Source organism: Carex rostrata, chromosome 3, assembly GCF_964058835.1.
Source record: "Carex rostrata chromosome 3, lpCarRost1.2, whole genome shotgun sequence".
NCBI classification, from domain to species: domain Eukaryota; kingdom Viridiplantae; phylum Streptophyta; class Magnoliopsida; order Poales; family Cyperaceae; genus Carex; species Carex rostrata.
Genome location: NC_135920.1, coordinates 1,198,621 through 1,205,433, shown reverse-complemented (window position 1 = coordinate 1,205,433; position 6,813 = coordinate 1,198,621).

Below are 6,813 nucleotides of genomic sequence, written 5' to 3'. Positions count from 1 at the left end.
TCCCTAGTGGACCGTCCCTGACCCGGGCGGTTTGCTAGAGGTATGGCCCGCCCCTGCAGAGGGCGGTCTGGTAGGGGTGTGGCCCGCCTCTGCAGGGGGCATTTATCTCTAAATTATATAAAAAAAAAATCATACATAAATATAAAATAAAAATAAAAGAGGTCAATTAACACATTCATTGGACATACCTATGCCCCTGGACTCTGTTCCAATAAGAAATGAGGGAGAAAGGAGCTGATACAATATTTTCATAGAATCTAAGTGAGTATTATATGTGTTGTAAATTAACACACCCAAATGTACGCTTAATGCATCAAGAACACAAGTTAAAGTCTATCTGAGAATTTTGGGGACCTTACAATTTGAAATGCGGTCAAAATTGATTAAAAATAAGCTGGACTTACGCATTCAAGCGCGCTGTAAATGCATTCTTACAAAATTGTATTTAAACATGTCTTGTAAATTTTCCACCCAATCCAAATCAAGTCATATGAAGTTATATATGTCAACTACAGGTATCAGGTGCCAACAAGAGCCAGCTAACAACGACTATTCAAATTCAAGTGTATTGAACAGGTCCCGTGGCTAACATAACATGTACATGGGGTTGAGATCCATGCACAACTAATTAAATTGACATCTGACAGCACACTAGCTACAAGTTGCACCTCAGATCAAATCAAATCAAATCAGTTCACTCATCCTATGATCCCTTCAAATCTGACGGCTCAGGATGCATCGCTGCCTAGTATTAGTATAGATAAATGCTGTCATACAATTAAAAATTATACATCGCTTTAATCAAAATAAATATCTCTGTCAATTGAAATTCATACTCATTTTAACCAAAACAAACATTTTTTTTTAAAGAAAAAGTTGGGTCAGACTCAGATGTACGTGTACCTATGATAATTTAATAATTTTTTTATACCTGATGCATGATCCATGAACCAGGGGTCTAAAAATGAAATCTAAACTAATTTTCTGAGTTAGAGCAGAGCATTGATGGATTCGAAAAGACTACTACTAATCAACTAACCACGCAAAAGAGTGGCCCACAACTGACGAAAGGGAATCAAATTGTATGACATCATAACATCGCCAGCTTATCCAGATCTTCGGGAATTTTTTATTTATACTAATTATAAAAAAGAGATGTACGAAAACAGATAGAATATATTATTTTCAATCAACATAGTAAGATCGTCAGTATGGATCACGATCTACATTTTATGAATATAAGACAATGCCCACAAATCACAATCCATATTTTCTTTTCTTTTTTAACTTTTTCAAATTTATCTAATTTATCCCTCAACTCTTAAAACTCTTTCTTTTTTACCTATTACACAATAACTATGAAATTAACTATAGTTACATCCTTAGTTAAAATAATAAAAGTCAATAATACCCTTTCTTATTTTATTCCATTATTTAATTTTGGAAGTTCATCCGTCTCTTTTTCCGCTCTGCCCATATTTTTCTTATGGTGACCTCCACTGAAGGAGTTTGTGGCGGATTTAGTGCTTTCTCTTTTGTTCATTGTTTGAATCTAGTTGATTTTGGGTGAATTTGGAGACACCTAATGACTAGGTTGAATATATAGTTTCTAGAACCCCATAATAAGACAAAGAAATTTTGTTGGTACTGTTTACTGGTGCCATAATAAATTGATCATATCTCGTGTTCGACTTTTCTTTCAAAAGACCAAGCTAATGGTGTAAAAGCATGAGGGAACAACCTATTCGGTGCCAGAGAGTACGAGGAAGCATTATCTCGGTACAAACTTGCTCTGAGATAGGTATTTTGAGATGGCGATGTGTATATATTTTGATATCTTTGTCGTCATGTCAAGATTTAAAAATTTGATCTGTAAACACAAGAAGAAAACCAACAATTTGGAGTTGGGGTTTCTTAAGCTGATGATTGATGGAAACAATATAGATATATTTCTTGCAAAACAACTGTCTAATTTGAAGAGAAGTTGTGACTGCTCTCTTCTAGGTGGTTTCTGTTGCATGGTTGATTAGAAGAGAGAAAGGCAAGGGCATGATCGGAAACAAATAAATTAGATAATATTCTACTATGAATAATTAACTCTATGGTCAAATAGAAAAACGAAAATCAAAGTTGAGAGATATATTAGATATAACATAGAGTAGAAGGGTAAATAGAAAATTAAGCCTTTATATACGATCTTCCTGGCTGTTAGTTCGAATGAAAATGTTGATTTTATTATTCAAAATATTAAAATCTTATCTCAAGTGAATGATTGAGATTTGAGACATGACGGTCCATTTTGTTTAATGTAATGATACAATTAATTTGGACTGGTAAGTGGTAGCTTATCAACAGCAGTCTTGTTTGTTTTATTCATATTTAGAATCACTTATGACTTAACACGTGGCTTAAGTAAAATTTTCAATTTTATTGCCCACCTCAACTAACACCCGTTGACAAACGGGTAAAGATTTTAACAGAACAATTTTGGCTTCGTGCAACGGATGAATCCCATGCAGAGTTCTTTGAATTATATAGTTTGTGCGTTGTACAAAGTCAAAGCTGCTCTGTTAAAATGTTTGCCCTTGACTAACCTTTGATTTCTACTAAACTTCTCCTTGTTAGAAAAAATAAAAAAAAATTCTCTGTAACAACAACTAAGATGCTTTCTTCAAAAAAAAAAAAAAAAAAAAAAAAACTAAAAGTAGCAAGCCACCTGCTTCATTAAAAACATAACAGTTCTTACAAAACATAGAAAACTAGAAATAATAAAATTCTCAAGGTGTGAAGCACCAAAAGAATATCAGAAAACATAAAGGCATAACATATTCTCAGTTTATTTAAAGCACAGTATATCCAACAAAACAAAGCACATCAAACTAACCTGATAAGCACATCAAACTAACCTGATAAGCACATACTAATCAACTCTAACCATAGAACGAGTAGAGGTACTAGCAAAAGAAACACACACTAACTTTAAATTGTCTGAATTTAAAGTGAACAAATATTTGTTTTTATTTAAGATTATACAGCAATTTGTTTTCAATTTTTTTATTTTCCTATTGATTTATTGTGTACCAGTTCAATTAAATTCTTATCTATGTTCTAGAAAGAAGTCGTTTTCTCATAGCCCGCACATATAGATAAAAGGAGTTTTGACGAAGCAATTGTTTTTTTCTTTTTCAAACTTGCTTCTATTAATTATTTTCAATAAAACAGAATAGTGTAGGGTAATTTAACACATGATTCGATTGGGTCTATTTTATTTATTTTTTATATAATTAAGTCTTTGCCTTGTCCCATTCTAGTCAGAGCAATTTTTCTATCCTTTTGTCTTACTATTTTAATTAATTCCGACTTCCCATCGATACATGACCATAATTAAGATTCTCTTCTTCTTCTTTTTTTTTTTTTTTATAAAAAATAAAGATAAAGTAATTCAACTATTTAATATCTTTGTTATTCTCATAAATATTTTTTTTTATTCGGAGTTCAAAATTTAAACCTATGATCTCCCAAAATAGAATTAAGATTTTATGTTATAAATAATATTGTCAAGATTATTTTATATTATATATATATATATTTTTTTTCTTTTCTAATGGCTTCTTTGAGTAGAACTGAGGTGTTCTTAAGCTCATCAAGTTTGTAAACTTAACTTGAAATTCTACCAGAGTGACTTTAAATGACAAATATAAACCGTTGGAAGTTTGGAACTGATCTACTTCACGATTGATGAATTACATGCCAGATTTGTAAAAAAATTATTCAGTTTAGTATAAAATCAAGCAATAAAAAAATTTATAAGTTAATTTTAATGCATTCATTTTTCATCATTATTTGACCAATTGACTTTATACTAAATTAATTGAAAAATTTATAAATTTGAGATGTAAAAACATTATTTTTGAAATAGATCAACTTTAACGGTTCGGAATTTTTTCAAGTTAAGTACTTGATGAGCTTAAGAATACCCTAGTTCTACTCAGCTTATTTTATTGTTTAAACTAAATTAAAAAAATAATCTAAACTACAATAATATTGATATCTTTTTTTATATATAGATTATACATAATGAAATAAAAAAAAAAAACTAGTAAAACCACAATAAAAATATCAATTAAATTCTAATATGTATGATAAAAAATTTAAAAACTTTGAGAATGACTTAGTCACCTCTAGTAAGATCCACTCATTCCATATATTGCTAGATCAATACTTGTTTCTTTCCTTCACTTCATAAGCGATCCATACTCAAAGACATTCTTATAAGGTGTTAAGCCATCCTTATAATTCTAAATTCTTTAATTATGTATATTAAAATTTAACTGAGTTTTCTTCTTTTAAGTTTTTATATAGTTCAATATTTTTTATAAAATATGAAATATTTGCTTGTAGCACAATGGTTCAAGTTGCTTAATTATTGTGGTTGTGGGAGAATTTGAGTTCAAATTTTATTTACAACTTTATATATTTTAAAATTTTATTTTTTAGTCTCCCAATCTAAATTTTCTAGTTGCGATCCTGGACACATACAATCTAGTTGAGTTGCTTTGTCAAGAATTCTATAGAAAAAGTCCGCACTCGAGTTTCTTTTATTTCAATGTTAGGATCTCCTAATTTACTCAAATGTTTGAGTTTGAATATGGACCATCCAATCAAAATCTGCACGAATATTGAGTAATAAAGGAAGTCTCTGGAATTTTATTTCAGACTGGATTAATTCGAATTCTAATCAGACAATTTGAATTCCAACATAAATTTTTTGAGTTATTTTAGAAAATCTTGATCACACTACTCATCCCCCGGTCGTATCCCTATGATCCTCTACCGCGTATAATAACTTCTAAGAGCATCTCCAATCCAGCAATTGGAATTAATTGCTAAACAACGGTTATGGAAATTTTAGGAATTAATTTGCTGCATTAGTGCAATTAATTTTAATTTCTTTCTATGTCCACATCAACACATCTTCATTTTTTGTCAGAGAGAGAGAGAGTGCTACAGATATGGAAAGAAAGAATTTGAACCAATTAATTAGCCACCATGTCATTAAACAAACGTTTTCTTTTAAAAATTTTTTGCTAATTTGGAAATTATTGTACATCCCAGCAATTATATAGTATGTGCGTTTTAAAAGTCAAAACTGCTCTGTTAAAATGTTTGCCCTTGACTAACCTTTGATTTCTACTAAACTTCTCCTTGTTAGACAAACAATATAAAAAAAAAAAAATTCTCTGCAACAACAACTAAGATGCTTTCCTAAAAAAAAAAAAAAACAACAACAACTCAGATGCTAAAATAAAAAATGAACCAACATTTTTTAAAACTTGCTTCCACTAACTTACAATAAAACAGAATAGTGTAGGGTAATTTAACACATGATTTTATTGGGTCTATTTTATTTATTTTTTATATAGTTAAGTCTTTGCCTTGCGCAACTCTTCTATCCTTTTGTCTTATTATTTGAATTAATTCCGACTTCCAATTAATACATGAGCAGAATTTTTTTTATATTTTTTTAAAATAAAAGTTGGAGATCAATTCACTTAGCTATTTAATACTTTTGTTATTATAATAAAAAAAAAGTTATCTTTCGGATTTTGAACTCACAACCTCCCACCACAAAATTAAGATTTGAATACGAGAAAGGTTAATACTGTCGAGATTAATTTATACTATATCATTTCATTTTGTTCTTTTCCAGTAACTTCTTTGAGTAGAACTGAGGTGTTCTTAAGCTCATCAAGTTTGTTAGTAAGGTTAACTCAAAATTCTATCCGAATGACTTCAAACAACAAATTCAAATCGTTGGAACCGATTTGCTTCATGATTGATGTGTTTACATGCCAGATTTGTAATTTTTTGTTTCAATTTAATATAAATTCAAGTGGTAAAAAAAAAACAAAGTTTCTAAATCAATTTTAATGTGTTCATTTTTCATGATTACTTGATCATTTGACTTTATACTAAATTAATTCGAAAATTTATAGGTTTGCGATATAAAAACATTACTTTTGAAGTAGATCAATTTTAACGGTTTGGATTCGTGATTTAGATTTAATTTGATAATTTTTCAAGTTAAGCTCACAAAGTGTTTGATGAGCTTAAGAATATCTTATTTCTACTCAGCTTATTTGATTGTTTAAATTTTACAAAAAAAAAAATCTAAACTACAATAATATAGATATCTTTTTTTTTTTTATAGATCACACGTAATGAAATAAAATAAAATAAAAAACTAGTAAGACCACAATAAAAGTATCAATTAAGTTATAATATACATTATTAAAATTTTAAAAACTTTCAGGACGACTTAGTCACCTCTAGTAATATTCACTCATTCCATATATTGCTAGATAAATGCTAGTAGTGGATTGATTATGCCCACATAGGGCAGCCCGTGCCCTACCCGTCCGTACCCTATGCCCGGGGTACCCGTGTTCGAGCCTGGGTATAGGTCGGGTAAACTGGTACACGGGTACAGGCAAAAAACAGACCGGTCACCATTTTTTGGGCAAAAATCCGACTATACCCGGACCGACTTATACCCGTACCCGACCATACCCGTGCCCGTTGTGCCCGTACCCGTACCCGTATACCCGACCTATCCCTACCGGGGTATCCTACCCGACCCACTTTATTTTGAAATTCAAAATTTTCAAAAAATCCTCCCTCACCGTTTTATTTTTTTATTTTTTACATATTAGTTGGAGTATAACAACTAGTTTTGGTGATTTAAATTCTTGAAATATGTCCAAAATTAATTGAAAACAATTAATATGTACGTTTTCTTTTTCCTGAATTGCA